At 45.7% G+C, this 19673-nt stretch overlaps 2 long non-coding RNA genes across 2 annotated transcripts; one reads left to right on the forward strand and one right to left on the reverse strand.

Annotated features, from left to right (window-relative positions):
- The first annotated feature begins 181 nt into the window (after positions 1 to 181).
- LOC144585150 (uncharacterized) lies at positions 182 to 4610 on the forward strand. Its single transcript, XR_013539664.1, has 2 exons — positions 182 to 297; positions 412 to 4610. It is a non-coding gene; the product is annotated as an uncharacterized LOC144585150 (long non-coding RNA).
- Positions 4611 to 14263: 9653 nt separating this feature from the next.
- LOC140702956 (uncharacterized) lies at positions 14264 to 17943 on the reverse strand. The gene is made up of 2 exons (XR_012082228.2): positions 16486 to 17943; positions 14264 to 16309 (listed from the first exon to the last, which is right to left on the reverse strand). It is a non-coding gene; the product is annotated as an uncharacterized LOC140702956 (long non-coding RNA).
- Positions 17944 to 19673: the final 1730 nt, after the last annotated feature.

The following is a 19673-nucleotide window of genomic DNA, read 5'->3' on the forward strand; positions in this document are numbered from 1 at the left end:
AAGACTGGGGGGGGGGGAGGAAAGAGGGAGAAGAAGCCCCCTTCAAGATGATGAGTAAACAAGAAACTGCTAATTTCGGCTCTTTCCAGCGCGCCCCCCCCTCCCCGCGCTCTCCGTCTCTTGGTGCTGCTCCACCTCAATCCGGATTCCTTCCTCTCTTCCCACCCCCCCAACACCCCCCCAACACCGGAAAAAAATATTTTAAAAAAGAAAAGAAAAAAGAGAGCAGGGATCGTGACTAATCGATCACTCCGGGATCAAGACGAGTGACACGCCACAGCAAAGAGCCTGAAACAGGTTAGAGCGCCCTGATCGTGCCCCCCCTCTCTCTTCCCCCCCCCTTCACTCTCCCTGGCCATGCCTCTTCGGGAGATCGCTATTTATTTATTTATTTTATTTTTATTTCCAAAGGAGGGAGACGGTCCAGCGCAAAGGTAACAGACTGATCGCAGTTTTTCCCCTCCGATCCCCTTTTAAACCTGTCCAAAACATACATGCCCGTGTTTCCCCCTCCTTTTTTGGCACCTCTCGCACTCTCCCTCTCTCTCTCCCCCCCCTCCTTAGGAACCCCTTTGCATTTTGCTAGTAAACCTCTTCCCTACATTATTTTTTCCCGCAGCGCCGAAAGAGTCTTGAAACTTGATTCTCTGAATTTTTTTTTTTTGCTCTTTCTCTCTCGCTCCCTCTCTCCCTTAATTGCCTTTTCTCTCTCCCTCTCTCTCTCTCTCTGTGTTAAATTTTCTTTTCCTCGGATTATTTCCTTAAAAGTTATGCAATCCACAGCCAAGCTCCCCTCTCGGCGGCCCCCCTGAGTTGCAGTTTTTTTTGGGAGGGCCGGGACGAGCTGTGTTGGTTCGCTCCCTGCCCGCCCCACCGAAAAAGAGAGAGAGAGAGAGCCAGGCCCATCCAAGGTTTCCCATCGGATCATCATCCTGGAGGAGCGAAAAGGAAAAAAGAAGAAGAAGAAGAGAAAAAAGCTGTGTTCAGCCCAGTAGCCAAGGAGAGCCAAACTAGAGGTTTGGAAGGTTATCTGGGTTGACTTTGGATCTTGCCTCTTCTGGGGTTGGAAAAAGAGAGAGAGAGAGAAATAAATAAAACTGCCCCATGTTGAGTATCACACACGCACACAACCCCTGCCCTTCTACTGAGTTGTTGCCACAGGTAAGATTCAGAACACGTTCACCTTTTATCTATTCCCCCCCTCCAGTTCCACAATCTCTCTTGGTCTCTGTATACATATGCATACATACACACACCCTACACACGTACTTGTGTATGTATGTTTGGTTCTTGAGAGCTCTCAAAAGCTCCCCCTGATGGCAGCAAGGTGGCGTGTTGTTGTTTTAAGGAGAAAAAAAAAAGAATACTAAAAACACTCCAGTAAGCAGAAAAAATGGAAATCTGGGCTCTTACAACGGCATTAGCTGCAGCAGTTTCCATTCAGAAAACAGGCAGGCAGATCTTGGTGTGAGATCTTGATGCCTCTTGCAGGAATTAAAAGATTCAGAATGGGCCTCCCATCAGATGAGGTGATGGGCGGGTGCTCCATACTGGACGGTATGTAGAATGAGGTGGGCAGGCATTGGGAGGCTACTATGGGCACCGGGCGAGCATAGGAAGGCTACTATGGGCAGCTATGTCTATCCCAACTGAAGTGTACCCAGCGTATAAGACGACCCCCCCCCCACTTGGAAGCATATTTTTCAGGGCAAAAAAGTAGTCTTATACGCCAGCAAATATAGTATGTATGTTCTCTCTCTCTCTCTCTCTCTCTCTCTCTCTCTCTCTCTGGCTTTGTTTATACACCTGGGAAGGGTTGCAACTCTTGTGTAAGTCTGTGCCATCGGCATCTTGTTCTCAGAAATTATTCTTGCTGGCTTTGGAGGCAGAACTCAAGAGCCCGAGATTGCTACCATGGAGAACTCAGTAGATGATATCTCAGAGGCTGAGAGTTCGATGCCCTCTTCCCCTTTTAAGGGGCTGGACGTGATGCTCTCCAGGGTCCTTTCCCGCTCTGCCGTTCCAAGGCTATATTATATTATCATCAACTCCTTAGGGGCTTCTACTCCCCAATTAAGATAAGATGCTGGAATTCTTGGCCCTTTTGAGACTTCACCCCAGAAGGTGGTCCCTGAGAATAGCACTGGATATCGGTTTGTCCTTCCGTCTCGGCAGGATACAGGCTGCTGTTTCGTTCTTGGCACACAAACATCTCTTGGCTACTTCCAGGGCTTCATCGTGGCCCTGCTTGGGCTTTTCCTTGGGTTTCGTTGCCACTCCTCCCAAAACATTCACCGGTCCTCTTCTCTTAGGTACATCCACCCTCTGCTTTAGTCTGGGACTCATCCCAAAATGTGTGCATAATTTTAAAACCTTGCTTCTATAGGTTAGGAAAAGAGCCGCAGGGCCTTCTTCGTGGATGTTCCCGGCTTATGAAACACCCACCCATGGGAGGCCCGCCTGGTCCCGTCCCCTGTGGTCTACAAGAACTTTTTTTTATTGAAACAGACCTTCAGCTCCTAACAGGCAAGCACAGAAGGGTGTTTTTGTTGTGGGTTGCTGAGCATTTTCTGAGCCCAGTCCTTTTAAATACAGTGGGGTCTTGACTTGAGAACTTAATCCGTATTGGAAGGTGGTTCTCAAGTCAAAAAGTCTGTAAGTCAAGTCTCCATTGACCTACAGTGCATTGAAAACCGATTAATCCCGTAACAGGCCGTTTTTGTTCCATTTTGGTTTTTTTCTGGTCTGTAAGTCCATTCTCAGTCTGCAAGTCAAACCTAAATTTTGCGTCCAGAGAAGTCTGTAACTCAAAAAGTCTGTAAGTTAAGCCGTCTGTAAGTCAAGGGTCCACTGTAGGTATTTCTCATAACTCACCTTCTGTGTCGTCTTGGCCACTTGGCATTCCTGCCCCTGTGGGGAAGGCTATGCCACCAGGTGATCATCGTGGTGGTGGTGGATCCATTCGTTGGCAGATGCCTGAAATTAGCCCATGCAGGCGTTCACACAAGAGATTTCTGCCCCTTCCAAACCCACTCCTTCCTTTCAGTACAGTGGGTGTGAAAGCAGGACCGTAAAGAAAGCTGATGGGAAAAAAATTGATTCATTTGAAATGTGACGCTGGAGGAGAGCTTTGTGGACACCCGGGGCAGGATTCTTTAGGGAAGACATTAACGATGGGAAAGGTGGGAGGCAGTGGTCCCCAACCTTGGATCTCCAGATGTTCTAGGACTTTATCTCCCAGAAATCCTGGCCAGCAGAGGTGGTAGTGAAGGCTTCTGGGAGTTGTAGTCCAAGAACATCTGGAGGCCCAAGGTTGGGGACCGCTGTCCTAAAGGATCCCACAGGGTTAAGTTAGAGATGAGCAAAGGTTTTGAGGACATAACAATTTGGAGATGGCTCATCCATAGCTGTCAGTCGGGGGGGTGACTCGCCAGCACACAACAACAACAACAACAACAACAACAACAACAACAACAACAACAACAACAACAACAAGAGCTTTGCAGTACGTTTGCCCTGTGATTCTGGAGTCAAGGAATGTGCGAATTTCAATGTTGGAGAATTCAAAGTTACGCTCTGTTTTATTAACCTGCATAAGAGATGCCTCCACGGTCAATTGTTAGGGGTTCCTTATCGGCTTTTGCAACACTGTCCAAAACACTGCACAGTTCTGCTAAGCTAAGCAGAAATTTAAACTGTTGGTAGGCTATTATGTTACTGGACGTTTGTGTGTGTGTGTGTGAGTGTGTGTGTGTGCTTAAGAGTTAGGTGAGCGTCACGGATGAGGTTTGTCCCGGGAAATAATGAACTTCCTTGCAAAGGGCTGTTCACAGTTCTCTCTTCCTTCGTGTTAGAAATGGACTTCGTTCTGCCACCCTGAAAATAGCAATGCCTGACATTAAGTTAATTGAAAATCAACCAGCAGAAAGAAATTGCAAATATGTTATGTGGGAAGCCGTGGGGGGGGGATCTCTTTGACCTAGCCAAGGGAGCTGTCAGTCCTGGTTTATGTGTCTCGTGTAAAGCTGCACTTTTGAATCAGGAGCCCTCTGCTGGTCTCCAAACCTGGGCAGATGCACAGCTTTGAAGATGTCCCTCCAGAGCTGACCCTGGAAAAGAAAGTTCCTTCCAAGTTACCTCAGACAAGACAGGGGCTTGATTGATTCATTAATTAGTTCCTCTCAGGGTTCAACTCCACTGTTGGCTTGGTCTTCTCTTGAAATATAACACCACTGGATGGAGCAAGCTATCTGCACAAAGAGACAGCTGGTTGGGTTTTCTCCAGTTGCCTTTTCTAAATCAACATGCGGACTGCACCTCTCAGGTACATCTTTCCTCCTCCTTCTCACAGCTTGCTTTTTCTCCCTCAAGGCAATCAGAACATCTGCTGCCTGAGGCATTTGCCTCCTGTAGCCTAATGGTAGAAACAGCTGTGCCTGAGCTGGCTGGAGGCCGCGGGGAAGATAAATCCAATTAGTCAGTATAATAGCTTATGGCCTGAGGAGTTTGAGCCTTGCTAATGAGGGTTGGACGCGGCCCTAAAAATTTGCATTCCAGCGGTTGGCAATGTCATATTTTTCCTCACCCTTCAGCGGCTGGAATGGATCCCCTTGCTCTCTTAGTGCAATGGCATTTCTGATGTTTCGCAAGGAAAATAAATAAATGTGGTTGATGGGATTGAAAACCGCTACAATTTTAGAAGAATGAAGAGGAACATCTATTGTCCAGTACCCAGCAGAGATCAACCACCAAGACAACTAGCACTGTCTCCTTTTCATAACTAGGCCTGACGCCAGATTGAAAGAGATCTGGATAAATCATCTCAGCCAGTAACTCGTCAACTTTAGCAAGATTCTTTGAAATGGTCAACTCTCCTGCCTCTTCAGAGGGGGGTTTTGTTTTGTTTTTGAGATGGTGTGGGACAATCACCCCGTTTGACAGGAACGGAGCCTAAAACCGGTCGTAACGAATATATTTTTGTCACGTTGGCTTAACTGCTTCCCCAGCCTCCTCGTTGGGCAAAAGAAGAACTCGACTGGCCGTGGAGACAGTGAATGCCGGACGCATGCCTTTAAAATATGAGATGAGACGCCACAGACTAAATGCGTCGACTTCACGTCTGGCCTCTTATGAGAGACAAAAAGGCGTTTCAAAAACTGCCTCTGTGGAAGACTTCAAATAAAAATCTGCAGGGAACAATCCTGGCAAGCCATGGAAAAAGAGAAAAGGGACCTAAGGCCCACTTCTTTATCAGATCACAGGAGTGACCATTGTGGCTTAGAAAATCTTGGGTTGGTTCCAGATTGGGTCGTATTCAAATAATAATTCATCAGAATCAGTCTGACATAGACAAGTCACAAGGGCCATGGATCTCATTGATTTTAGTCTTCTCTAAGCAAAGGTCCGCATAGTCAAAGCTATGTTTTTTCCAGTAGCGATGTATGGAAGTGACAGCTGGACCATAAAGAAGGCTAACCGCCCAAGAATTGATGCTTTTGAATTGTGGTGCTGGAGGAGGCTCTTGAGAGTCCCCTGGACTGCAAAGAGAACAAACCTATCTGTTCTGAAGGAAATCAAGCCCGAGTGCTCGCTGGAAGGACAGATCCTGAAGCTGAGGCTCCAGTACTTTGGCCATCTCATGAGAAGAGAAGACTCCTTGGAAAAGACCCTGATGTTGGGAAAGTGTGATGGCAGGAGGAGACAGAGGACGACAGAGGATGAGATGGTTGGACAGGGTCACCGAAGTGACCAACATGAATTTGACCCAACTCTGGGAGGCAGTGGAAGACAGGAACGCCTGGCGTGCTCTGGTCCATGGGGTCACGAAGAGTCGAACACGACTAAACAACAACAACAAAGAAGTTGAAGCCCCAGCAAAAGGTTCCTTGGTTCGGCAGTGTCATCATGTAGATGTCCAACAGCCAACAGGAGTTTTGCAAAGAGAGAAACAGCCATCAACGGTACAGTAAGTTTGAACATGCATCTGCATTGTGGATCTTATAAACACATCAGGAGAACATCATCTATGTTTTTGTTCCGTCGCACACAAATCATAGTTTTTGAAGAGAGTGCAAAGTTTTGGAAGTTCCCATAAAACAAGCCCTATGAGGAAAAACTGAAAGACCTCAGCATATTTAGCCTTGAGAAAAGAAGATGGAGGGGAGACATGATAGCAAGTGACAGCAAGCCGGATTTCAGCTGAATATCAGGAAAAATGTCTTAACTGCTAGAGCAGTACGACAACGGGACCCATGACCTCAGGAGGTGGTGAGGGCTCTAATGCTGGAGGCCGTCAAGAGAAAAACAGGCAACCATCTGTCAGATCTTCTTTAACTTGGGTTCCTTTGTCTCTACTCAGGCTAAGAGAGGTAGAGTTGAAAATCCTCATGCCTTCTAAACAACAACAAAGCATCACTATGTGTTGCTGATGTTTCCAATCTTTTTTAAAAAACTTTTTTTGACTTTTCTCACACAAGCTCAACAAGGGGGGCACTCTCTGCTTCCTTCCTCATTCCCTACTTTCTCTTGAAAGCCATCCTGTGAGGTAGATCAGTCTAAGACAGAATGAGTGTCCCAAGATGACTCAGTGAGATTTCTGGGCTGATAGGGACTTTGAACCGGTCTCTCTCAAGTCTCCGCCACTCACCCTAACCCCTACACCATGGTGGGACTCTGGACTTTGAAGGGCTAATCATTCGAACCCTCGGCCAAGTTAGAATAATCTTTTTGCCCCCATGTACCTATCCCAGTAGCTCCCAAACTTGGGTTCCCCAGATGTTCTTGGACTACAACTCCCAGAAATCCTGGCCAGCCCAGCTACTGGTGAAGGCTTCTGGGAGTTGTAGTCCAAGAACATCCGGGGACCTAAGGGTGGGAACCACAGGCCTATCCAGTTTAATAATGGAAACACTATTTACATGGAGCAAGGAACAAATGTTTGCATTTCAAAAATTTGGAAAAAGTGCTCTTAAAAAAATTTGCAAGTCAAAACCTTACGTGATGTATATGCCAAAATCTTACAATATTAAGCAAGTTGTACACCGAAAGTTGCCTATAAGTTATACACTAAATCCATTTGCTTCTCTTAATGAGACCAGGCCTACTATAGGACATCAACGCTTATGGAAGTGCCATTGATTATATTTAGCCCATTTTACTTGAGATGTTTACTGGGCTTCTAAGCAGACATCAATTTAAACCATCAAAGGCCCCGGCCAGGAGGGAGGGAGGGATGAACCTGTTCAGGGGGTTTCTCCTGCATTTAGTTAAATAAAGAAAATCATCAGTTTCTTCTCCTCCAGTGTATAAAGAAAAATGTGAAAATATGATATGTTCTTTAAAAAAAGAAAACAAATAACGCCCTTTGTATGAGGATTAGGTGTGAGTATGTTTTCATCTGTGAGACAAGGAGGAGGGCACTTGAAACAGCTCATGTGGCGTGCTGGAAGAGAAAATCATCTACCAGTTCCTGCATAGATCACAACAGGATTACCTTGGCACTCCGCTTCAAGAAGGATGCCGACAAACTGGGGCAAGTTCAGAAGAGGGCAGGAAGGATGATCAAGGGGCTGGAAACCAAGCCCTTTGAGAAAAGACTGAAAGAAGTGGGCCTGTTTAGCCTTGAGAAAAGAAGTCGGGGAGAGGAGAGCACTTTTTAAAGGCTTGAAAGGTGGTCCTACAGAAGAGGGGGCAGGATCTGTTCTTGATCATCCCAGAGTAACACATAATAATGGGCTCAAGTGACAGGAAGCCAGATTTTGGTTGACTATCAGGAAAAACTTCCTAACTGTCAGAACAGTACAACGGGACCCATGAGGTGTTGAGCACTCCAATGCTAGAGGCCTTCAAGAAGAAATTGGACAGCCAGCTTTCAGATTTCCTTTGATTTGGATCCCTGCCTTGAGTTGGGGGGGGGAGAGTGGACTCAATGTCCTTATAGGTTCTTCCAACTCCATGATTCTAGGATTCTAACAGGGCATGTATGACCATTTCAGGACAGAAGGAAGGAAGGAAGGAGCTGATGAAGGAAGGAAGGAAGGAAGGAAGGAAGGAAGGAAGGAAGGAAGGAAGGAAGGAAGGAAGGAAGGAAGGAAGGAAGGAAGGAAGGAAGGAAGGAAGGAAGGAGCTGTTGAAGGAAGGAAGGGAGGGAGGGAGGAAGGAAGGAAGGAAGGAAGGAAGGAAGGAAGGAAGGAGCTGATGAAGGAAGGAAGGAAGGAAGGAAGGAGCTGATGAAGGAAGGAAGGAAGGAAGGAAGGAAGGAAGGAAGGAAGGAAGGAAAAGAGAGAGAGAGGAAGGAAGGAAGGAAGGAAGGAAGGAAAAGAGAGAGAGGAAGGAAGGAAGGAAGGAAGGAAGGAAGGAAGGAAGGAAGGAAAGAAGGAAGGAAGGAAGGACGGAAGGAAGGAAGGAAGGAAGGAAGGAAGGAAGGAAGGAAGGAAGGAAGGAAGGAAGGAGCTGATGAAGGAAGGAAGGAAGGAAGGAAGGAAGGAAGGAAGGAAGGAGCTGATGAAGGAAGGAAGGAAGGAAGGAAGGAAGGAAGGAAGGAAGGAAGGAAGGAAAAGAGAGAGAGAGGAAGGAAGGAAGGAAGGAAGGAAGGAAAAGAGAGAGAGGAAGGAAGGAAGGAAGGAAGGAAGGAAGGAAGGAAGGAAAGAAGGAAGGAAGGAAGGACGGAAGGAAGGAAGGAAGGAAGGAAGGAAGGAAGGAAGGAAGGAGCTGATGAAGGAAGGAAGGAAGGAAGGAAGGAAGGAAGGAAGGAGCTGATGAAGGAAGGAAGGAAGGAAGGAAGGAGCTGATGAAGGAAGGAAGGAAGGAAGGAAGGAAGGAAGGAAAAGAGAGAGAGAGGAAGGAAGGAAGGAAGGAAGGAAGGAAGGAAAAGAGAGAGAGGAAGGAAGGAAGGAAGGAAGGAAGGAAGGAAAGAAGGAAGGAAGGAAGGACGGAAGGAAGGAAGGAAGGAAGGAAGGAAGGAAGGAAGGAAGGAAGGAAGGAAGGAAGGAAGGAAGGAAGGAAGGAAGGAAGGAAGGAAGGAAGGAAGGAAGGAAGGAAGACTATACTGGTGTTGATAAGAATTTCCCCCAAGTTGGAATGTTCTTCAGAAATGAAGGTTTGGAAGAGGGAGAACATTTGGATGGAAGCCAAATGTTTTCGATGGATCCATTCCCTCCTTGAACAGAACTCCTGTGGAAGAGTCACAGGATAATTGAAAATAAAAGCGAATTTCAGCGAATCTTCTGCTTGCTGTTTTATTCCCTTTTAAATACGCCGGATTGTCATTGGCCTCATTCATTTGGTTGAGAGGCAGGGCTGTATTTGGATAAACACATGGAAGGCCATCAGAACAGTTCTCAACTAAACAAACAATGACTTGGTACGGATACCTGATTCAGCCCTGATTGTGTTTGGTCTAAATATAAGGGTCCAGAGGGTCTCTTAACTCTGTTCCACTCGGATGATAACCAGCCTTTCACTCCGCTTGGACTGGAGGCCTCTTACCATTAATCCCATAATAAGTGTGAGCTGTGATGACCCAGCTGCTGAGGGGACGGATGTAAAACCATGGGAATGACAACTGCCACTACTGCAAAGAGCAAGAAGAATGCTAGGACTCAATCCAGTGGATTCATCCCATCTCGGTTTGTGTGAGTTCTCTCCTCTTCCCTGGATGAGGGGCTCAAAATATATGTGTCTTGCCCCACCGATAGACCAGGTGTTTTGTGAAACCCCTGGAAAAAAGAAGAGAAGGGGTGGCTCCAAATCAAGTAAATCGTACTCACCAAGAAATGCTTTAATCTGAATAAAGAGAAATGCGCCAGTGACAAGGCTTTGCTGCATGGACAGAAGCTTCGGATGGGTTGCTTGTATCTTTTTAAAGTATCAGATCGGTCCTTTTGTGTCTACGCGTACACACACACACAAAAATACAAATGCACACACTCTTTCTCTCGAATGAATGAATGAAGGTGGTTATGGTAGTCCATAATCCCATTGATTTGGTGGCATTACTCTAATTAGAAGTAACAAGCATGTCTGAAGGTAAACATCTGGAAAGACAGCAAGCATAAATTAATTAAGGTTTGTGTAATTTGCTGTGGCTAATGGCCACTAATTGAGAAGGTCCTGGGGTGCATCTTGGGGGTGCAGTTACGTGTGTGACTGACCACACAACCTTGGAACATCTCCAATTAGCTGCAGCTAACGGTGGCAACTTATGCAGATGTTATATGAACACCAATAGGATGTTGGCTTTTGGGTTAACGAGAGGCAGTCTAGGAAATAATAATAATCCTTAACCCTTCTTAAGTTCTCATGATCTCATTCCTACCAAACCATAGTTTGCTTGAAAAAGCCTTAACTTGGTTACAACTCTAACCTGGTCAGCCCTCCTTCCCTTGGCCTATTTTGCCACCCTGTCCTTGTTTTCTTTTCCGGAAGGAAGGGCAAGGAATAGTGTGATGGATTGTTCTTCAACCAGAAAGCGAGAGGGGCAGGAAGGCAAGACAGCATGAAAGCAAAACATTCCACTCATACCGCCAGAGTGCCTCTGTGGATGGGAGACGCATCTAATATGATCAAGAGGGGTGGAGAAAAAGGCATAAGACTAAATGCAGGAAAGCAGGAAATGAAAAAAAAATAGATTTAAATTTAAAAGATCTCAAATGCAAAAAAATAAGAAGAGAAGAAACCAAGACAGAACAGTGTCAGCACCTTGGTTATACTTGCGTGGAACATAGGAAGGAGTGGATGTCTGTAAGTGTATGCATAATATTTCCCTTGAGGAGCTCCAAGGTTGCACACAGGTCTGAAAAAAATCATCTCCTCTTCTCTCTCCCCATCAGTTGTATCCTCTACCATTTACAAAATCCTTCTGGGGTATGTCATGCTGAGAGACAGCAAGATTCCTAAAGTGACCTAGTGCATTTCATGTGTCAAGAGGAGATCTGAACCCTCTTTTCAACTGACATACAGATCTAAGAGGATTCACCTTTTGGTGACCTGCAGAGGATTTCTTTACTCATCACACTCTAAACCAGATATGAATCCCCTTTCTCTTTCCTTTCCAATGACTCCACTTATTATCAGCAATATTTCATCAGTGGATTGATGTAATGGTAGCTAGAGGCCACCAGATGGCGGTCATTATGCATCATTCTTTAAAGCTAAAGCATAGGTAGCATTGCCACTGTTGATCTTGTCGTAAATACCTGTGAGATTAACAGATTTCAGTGTGGCTTTTTGTAGACAATAATCCCCTTGTTCATGCTTACGGAGTTTGATATTTTGCCCACAGGCTTATTCATGCAGTATACATAATTGTTCAGAGTTCAGAGTGAAATGGAAGATGACCATCACATTGTTCACACACCAGAAATGACCCCCCCCAAAGTGTTACTTAGAAGAATTAACTAAAACTAACATATTTTGCAGCATGATGGAATTTTAGCATGTGAGAATTATAGCTGCAGGACTCCCATGTTTTAGCAAGTTCAAAGTCCTTGTCTGGACAAAACATTGGGGAGAATTTGGGCGAGGGGTGGAGAATCCTCCACATGCCCCTAAAATAATTACCTAGCCACTTTCTCACATGACCTCTTTACTTCGGCCAAGCCAACATTCATAACAAAAAGCTGTTGACTGTGACGATGATGTACAGGCTGAGGCTGGTGGCAAAGCTTGAACATTCTCATGTTAAGTCTCTTTCTTCCTCTTCCATCTCACCCGACAGCCCTAAATTCTCTTCACACACACAACAAACACACCTCTCTTTTTGAGCCAACGTTTGAATTGCGCCCTGTATTTTCCCCTCAGTGTTTCCTGACTCCGCTGACGTAGGTTTCTTTTAAAACAAGAGCAACAATAAAATGAAATAAAATAAAAAATTGCCCGATCTTTATAAGAGCACCAGGCTGCAAAATTAGGGAAAGGGCAGCCAACACCCCTCTCTTGTTTGTGTTGGGTCGCACAGTGTGGTTCTGATCTTTGTTTTCCTCTTTTTATGTTTTGCAGAAAAAGCGGGGAGGGGGGAAAAGGTTTTTAAAACATGGTATTCAAGCAAGACAAAGTGCAGAATTCATGAGGGCTGTGGACCCACCGCCTGGCACCACGAGGGAGCCACACCGGGCAATGCCAACGTCTTTGCTATTGTTTCCTTACGATGACTTTTCCTGTTCTGATATAATGGGTTGCAGACTCCACTATGAACGCTTTTCCTGAGGATTCTTGTTTTGGTTTGAAAATGGCTCCGTCTCTCCCTGCTTCTTCTAAGATAGATAAGGTGGCCTTCGAAATGACCCGACGGTGTTTCAGCAAAGCTGTCGAGCAGATTTGCCCCACGGACAACGAGAGTCGTCGTTGAAAACTGAGGATGTCTTAGAGCTGAGTCCAAACTTACTGCACGTATAGAGGCTGGTTTCAGCTCCAGATTGGTGTCTGAACTCAGTCACGGACTGGATGAGGGTGAAGAAACTGAAACTCAATCCAGACGAGATGGAGGTGCTCCTGATCAGTCGGAAGGCAGATCAAGGAATCGGGATGCGGCTACCCTCCCATTGGAAAAAGCAGGCGCACAGCTTGGGGGTGGCTCCTAGATTCATTCCTGGTCTCAGGGGTAGCCAGGAGTGCCTTTATTTGCAGAATTAAAACTAGTGTGCCAGCTACATCCCTTCCTGGGGAGGCCATGATCTGACCCATGCCTTAGTTACATCTCAGCTGGATTACTGTAACGCTCTCTATGTGGGGCTGCCTATGGAAAGTGTCGGGAAACTTCACTGGGTCCAGAATACAGCAGCCAGTTGACTAACTGGGACTTGCTTACAGGGACCACATAAACCCCCTGTTCCAGTAGCTCTACTGGCTGCCCATCCGTTTCTGGGCTGAACTCAAAGTACTAACCTATAAAGTCTTAATAGCTTCGGCTCAAGCGATGTCAAGGGCCGCATCGCCCTTTACGAGCCTGCTCAGTTGTTAAGATCCATAGGAGAGGCCTTTCTCTCGGTCCCGCCACCTTCACAGGGGCATCTGATGGGGACTCAGGAGATAAGCATCTCTGTCGCTGCTCCCAGAGACTCTGGAACTCCCTCCCACTGGAAGCCCGCCTGGCTCCGTCTTGGCTGCCCTTCCTCAAGCAGCTAAAAGACCTTTCCCTTCAGGCAAGCTTTCCCTCAGTGACCAGCTGTCTGAGTGGGGTTTCCCAATGGATTCTTGTACCTTACTGGTTTGAATACATTTTGGTGTAGTTTATGTTTTTTAGTATGATATTCATTTGGTCCTTTTTACTATTTGTAAACTTAGTGTTGTTAGCTTTGAATGTTGTCTTTTAATGATATGTAAGCTATCTTGGATCCTTTTAAGGAGAAAGGTGGGATAAAAACAAACAAATGAACGAATGAACAAATAAATGAACGAATGAACAACTAACGAATGAACTAACGAATGAACGAATGAACGAATGAACGAATGAACTAACTAACTAACTAACTAACTAACTAACTAACTAACTAACTAACTAACTAACTAACTAACTAACTAACTAACTAACTAACTAAAAGGAGTGTATAGAAGACCACAACATGGAAGAGCTCAGTTCAAATTCCTTCTTGGCCATGGGACCTGCTGGAAGGTGGCCATGGTAAATTACTATTTCAATATCTGTCCCATGAAAACCCTGTTAGAATTGGCATAAGGTGGACATCGCACATAGCAAAAATGTATGGGTTTATTCCAGCTTGCTCAATGCGGCCTCAATGGCCCTCTTCCTCTGTCTTTATCCTCATAACAAGCCTTCGAGGTAGGTCAGGTAGACAAGGAGTGAATAGACCAAGGTGACTTTCATGCCTCACTGAGGGCTAGAACCTTGATCTTCAATTCTCTGCCTGCCTAGACCCTTCAACTCTCACAACCCAACTGTCAAAGGAGACTGGGATAATAAGACTCAACAGCTAGGTGACATGGTTGTGATAAACATGGTTGTGATAAATCACATCATCCACTGCTGTGTGGTTTAGCACTCAACCCGCAAAGAGGGCTGTCCACAGCTGATGAATCAGAGTGGGAAACCGGGGGGGGGGGGGGGCGGGGAGGATGCTGTTAAGAAAACACGGATTGCCTGAAGGCATTGGATTCCAGACGATCACCCGCTTCCAGTTGTGTGAGCTAGTCATGTCCCCACTGAAAGCAATCCAGAGCCTAGTGAATTTCCCCCTCGCACGAATGCTGAGGAAGAATGATGCTGAGCAGAGCAGCAGCCTGGGGTGGAGAGGATGAAGGAGAGGGGTCTTCGGTCCGAGGATCAAACTGTACTACAAATGTAATGCCTTTTTAAAGGGACAGCTCCCTCCATCACAACAGGTGCTTTCCTCACCTCCGTATCTTGCATTCGGCATGCTCACTCTGTGATGGGTCAACGGTAGGTAAGCATGGGCTTTGTAGTCAATTCTGATGGCTGAGGCCTGGAAATCAGAAGAAATCTCACAGCTAGAGAAACAGGGGATACAAATTCCCTTTGCCATCTAGGCTGACCTTGATTCAGTAACAATCATAGAAGCCTAATTCTCGTCCTCACCTTAGGAGCTGGAAGAGACCTTAAGGATCATCAAGTCCAGCCCCTGTGAAGGAGTCCCCAGGGGGGAATCGAACTCTCCGTCTCTGCAGAAAGAGACTTTAAACTACAGAGCTATCCAGCATTGAAGGGATGGCAACGGTAATCTCCAGCCGTTGCCAAAAACCCACAGATGAAACATCCTTGGCCATGACCATCCGAACTCTTTGTTGAAGCCTTTGATCAGAGTGGAATCTGCCTTCTTCCAAGTCCAGTCTTATATCCAAGAAGTTCCCCTTAAACATTGAGGTGGCATCTCCTTTCTTATAATTTGGATCCAAAGATGATTGTTTTTTTTTTTGCTGAAACATGCTGGTTCTTCCAGGTGATCCTCTTTGAAGGTATCTGAAAGCTTATTGCGTGGTCACCTCTTGTATTCATTCATTCATTCATTCATTCATTCATTCATTCATTCATTCATTCATTCATTCATTCATTTCTTTCTTTCTTTCTTTCTTTCTTTCTTTCTTTCTTTCTTTCTTTCTTTCTTTCTTTCTTTCTTTCTTTCTTTCTTTCTTTCTTTCTTTCTTTCTTTCTTTCTTTCTTAGATTTCTACTCTGCCCGCCTAGACAGCATCTACTCTTGGTCTTCTCTTCTGCGAGCTCACCCTACCCAACTCTTTCAGACACGCTAGACATGCGTCGTTTCTCTAGGCCTGCCCCATTCTTCATGATGAGAAAGCAATATCCTCCGGAAAAGACAATCGTGGCAGGAAAAGTCGAAAGCGGCAGGAAAAGAGGAAGACCAGATACGAGATGGATCGACTCATAAATGAAGCCAAGGCCTTGAAGTTTTCCAAGAGCTGAGCATGGCTGTTGAGGGAAGCCCATTTTGGAGGTTGCTCCTCCATGGGGCCGCCGGGAGACAGAGGTGACTTGACAACAGCAACTGGTTACTCCAACTTCCCATACCTGGCGTCCTACGCTCTCCAGCCTGTCTCGAAACCGTTCTGTGTATCGCAGTGTGCCTACCAATGCGTTTGTCGTCGTGGATGGAGAAAGGAGTGATTTTAATCAGCGCATGGGGGGCCCCTCTCCTCTGTCACCCTGCTGTGTGTGTGTGTGTGTGTGTGTGTGTGTGTGTGTGTGTGTGTGTGTGTGTGTGTGTGTGTGTGTGTGTGTGTGTGTGTGTGTGTGTGTGTGTGTGTGTGTGTGTGTGTGTCCCCAACACAGGAAATGCTGGAAGATACTGGGTAGAGTGCAGTTACGACAGCTTATCCGATCACCTATGGGGCAGCTTCTGGGAACACATAGGTGTAACCCGGGGCAAAACGGAGACACACACACCCATCTCTCTTTCTCTCCCCTTCTCATCCCCTCGGGACCTCCTGAACGCCTTTCTCGCCTCCCTCCCCCCCCTTTTTTGTCCCTGCTAATCGCTTTACCAATATTTCAAAGGCATTATATAACGGAAAAGGAGGTGGAAGTTATTCCTACTGACACGGCCTATAAATCATTAACATTTCTTAACAGCCCCACCACCTCCGTCTGTGTCAGCCTTGTCGTGTTCATTTTCAAATCAAGGCTTTCAGATTAAATATTCATCCCCCCCATTAAAATATTAATGCCGGGCTGCTGTTTCTGTAACACATATTAATTTCTTATGGCTTTTCCAGGCAATGCATAAGTCATAAGTGTTGTCTCCTGAAGGAAGTCCGCTTGTCTTCCCTTTCAGCTCTGCGTGTGGGCTTCTGGGTCCGTCCGTCCGCGCCGCCTCTCCAATCTGTGGGAAAGATCGGAGGAAAAGTCGGCACGGATGGGTACCGCTACAGCATGTTGTTCATCTCATGGGTACCCGATTACGGAAACCAAATTAAAATATTGATATTTCGTGTTGCGTCTCCCGCTGGAAGGAAGGCTTCTCATTTCTTCCCCTAATTTTAAATTGAAATACAATACCTTGTAATCTAGAGAAATCATCTGCAGCCACGGAGCCATTTCAGAAATTAAATCTCTACGAACCAACGAGGGAGGAATTGGATTTGAAGCCACCTGGGCGGATTGGCTTCTTCTGTCTACAGAGAGAAGGGTGGCCACTTGCATATCACGAGAAAAGAGAGGATATGCATCACGCCTGAAAATAAATGAACCAAAGAGGATGGCCATTCCCATAACATGACATATTTATTTAATTTTTTATTGGTTTGACATATATAATGCCCATAGTGCTGGAGAATTACTTGGGTGGTTTGCAACGTATTTTCACAAGGAAGACATTGTCTCCATGGTGAGCTGGACACTCCGTTTACCAACCTTAGAAGGATGGAAAGCTGAGTCAACCTTGAGCCGGCTACTTGAGCCCATTGGAATCTGGTGGTGAGTGGAAGCTTGACTGCAGTACTGCAGTTTAAACACTGTGCCGCAAGGCTCGCTGTGAAATGATAATTTATGTACGAGAGCCAGTGGGGTGTAGTGAATAGAGGGTTGGGCTAGGAAGTGAGAGGACCCGGTTCCAATCCTTGTTTGGCCATCAAACCTCACACCCTGTTTCCCTGAAAATAAGACCTAACCTGAAAATAAGCCCTAGTGTGATTTTTCAGGATGCTCATCATATAAGCCCTACCCCCCAAATAAGCCCTAGTTAAGTGAAATCCAACTCTCCACCCTTGTTTCCCCAAAAATATGACCTAACCTGAAAATAAGCCCTAGTGTGATTTTTCAGGATTCTTGTCATATAAGCCTTACCCCAAAAATAAGTGAAACCCTGCCCTCCACCATTGTGCAGCAACCAGAAGATGATGGCGTGACTGTATTTGAATAAATGTAGATGGCTGTACATGAAAAAAAATAAAACATCCCCTGAAAATCAGCCCTAATGTGTTTTTTGGAGCAAAAATTAATCTAAGACCCTTGTTTTTGGGAGAACACGGTAAGAGGAGTGTGGTACGGGTAAAACCCCCCTTTAAATATCTCACATACCTTGAAAACTCTATTTGGTTCACCCTAAACCAGGTGCAACTTGACAGCAACAGCAATTTGGAGGCACGAAAGCAAAATTTAGAAATCATCCTTAGAAATTCAGCAGGAGCCGATGCCTCTCTCCCCCAAGTGTGGGGAAGCCGTGGGGTGACCCGCATACCAGTTGCTCAAACTTCTATCTAGCTGTTGCTCACTCTGGACGATGGACAACTTCACAACCCTCGAAAAGTGCTTCCTTGTGGTTCTTTATAGAAAACAGCGGAGGGGAGAAATTCAAAGAAACAATATACAGTATGTTGGGCAAAATCCCAGCAAGACATAGTTTGCTTTATTTATTTATTTATTTAAATTATTTTAACTCTTCCCTCCCCCCTCTATAAACCTGGCTGGATCTCTCAGTGGTTTAGGCATCTGGCTGCAGGGCCAAAAGTCGGGAGTTTGATTCCCCCACTGGGAGAACAGCCAGCCTGGGTGGCCTTGGGCCGGCTGCACGGTGGTCCCAGGGCGCCCCCTAGAGGATGAGAATGAGAAACGACTGCTTGAGTCTTCTACCCGGAAAACTCGGAAAAGGGTCACCAGAAGTCGGAACTGAATTGACAAGACATCATGATGATGATGATGATGATGATGATGATGATGATGATGATGATGACGACGACTCCAGAAAAGGAGCCAAGATGGCTTACATCATTAAAAAAAAAAGGAAAAAAAGATAGGTAGAAACAAACTATTCAAATATTTTTTTTAAAGAATCCAATACACATTGTATTAAAAATGTTAAAGGAAACCTTGTGGAGTTTACTGCCAGAAGATGTGATCCTGGTTGCAGGGTTACTTTTTTTTTCTTCCCATTTTTTGTGCCATGAGTTTATCTAAATGCTGGATAGCTCAGTGGTTTGGGAGTTTGATTCCACACTGGACTTCCTTGACAACACCTGATGGTATTATTATTATTATTATTATTATTATTATTATTATTATTATTATTATTATTATTATTATTATTATTATTATTATTATTATTATTATTTATTAGTATTAGTATTAGTATTAGTATTAGTATTAGTATTAGTATTAGTATTAGTATTATCATCATCATCATCGTCATCGTCGTTGTTGTTGTTATTGTTATTATTGTTGTTATTGTTGTTGTTGACGATGACGACAACGACGATGATGATGATCATAAGTAGACATCTGGAGAGCACCTGTAGTGTAGTGATTAGAGTGCTAATGCAGACTCAGGAGACCTGAGTTCGAATGTGCACACCGCCATGAAAATTCCACTGAGCGATGGCAATGAGGAATCATTCCTTCCTCTAGGGGGCGCCCTGGGACGACTGTGCAGCTGGCCCAAGGACACCCAGGCTGGCTGCTCTCTTGGGAGATGCAGGCAGGAATCTAACTCCCAAACTCTGGCTCCACAGCCAGAGAATTAAGCCACTGAGCTCTCCAGCCAGCTTAGTTGAACAATAACTCTGAAAATCCAATAATCTGTACAGCTTCCAGGGAATGATGAGCTTTTATTTTATTGCAATATAATTAGAAAGCAGGACAGACCCTAATGGACTGCCAGGACACACAAGGGTCTTCGTGAACCACTGGAGGTGGAGAGGAATCAGGCATTCCGTGAACATTAGCTGAGATAGGAAGATTTTTTTTTTTAACCCGGCGGGGGGAAAAAAAAGATTTTCCTTTAATGAAGAATTTCATACAGCGCACAGATTGAACGCACCTGTGCCGAGGCAGCCGCCACAAGCTGGTGGGATTTAAAAGAGACTGATTCATTGTTGATACGGAAAGGTCAGTCCGAGGTCATCCTCGGCTTTCCTAGAAGCCTCTCTCTCACACACACACACACACACACACAACAGCTCCGAAGGGATCATGGACAAGGAATCCACCCGCTCCATCCCGGGGAGGGGCCTCCGGGTCTCTCTTGACGGAACTGGATTCAAGTTCAAAGCGTGGAGGGGCGGCCACTCTTGGTTGGGACCACACACTGCTCGCCGGCACGTCGCTCGGGCTTTAACACGTCGGGAGCAACCCAAACGAAGGCCCCGAGTCCCCCTTCACACTGGCCTACCACAAACCAATCTCAGAGATGGGAGAAGTTAACTGAGCAGTACGATGCCCAGAATCCCCCCCAGCTGGCACCATGGGAGTGG

The sequence above is a fragment of the Pogona vitticeps genome, chromosome ZW-PAR, assembly GCF_051106095.1.
Source record: "Pogona vitticeps strain Pit_001003342236 chromosome ZW-PAR, PviZW2.1, whole genome shotgun sequence".
NCBI lineage: Eukaryota > Metazoa > Chordata > Lepidosauria > Squamata > Agamidae > Pogona > Pogona vitticeps.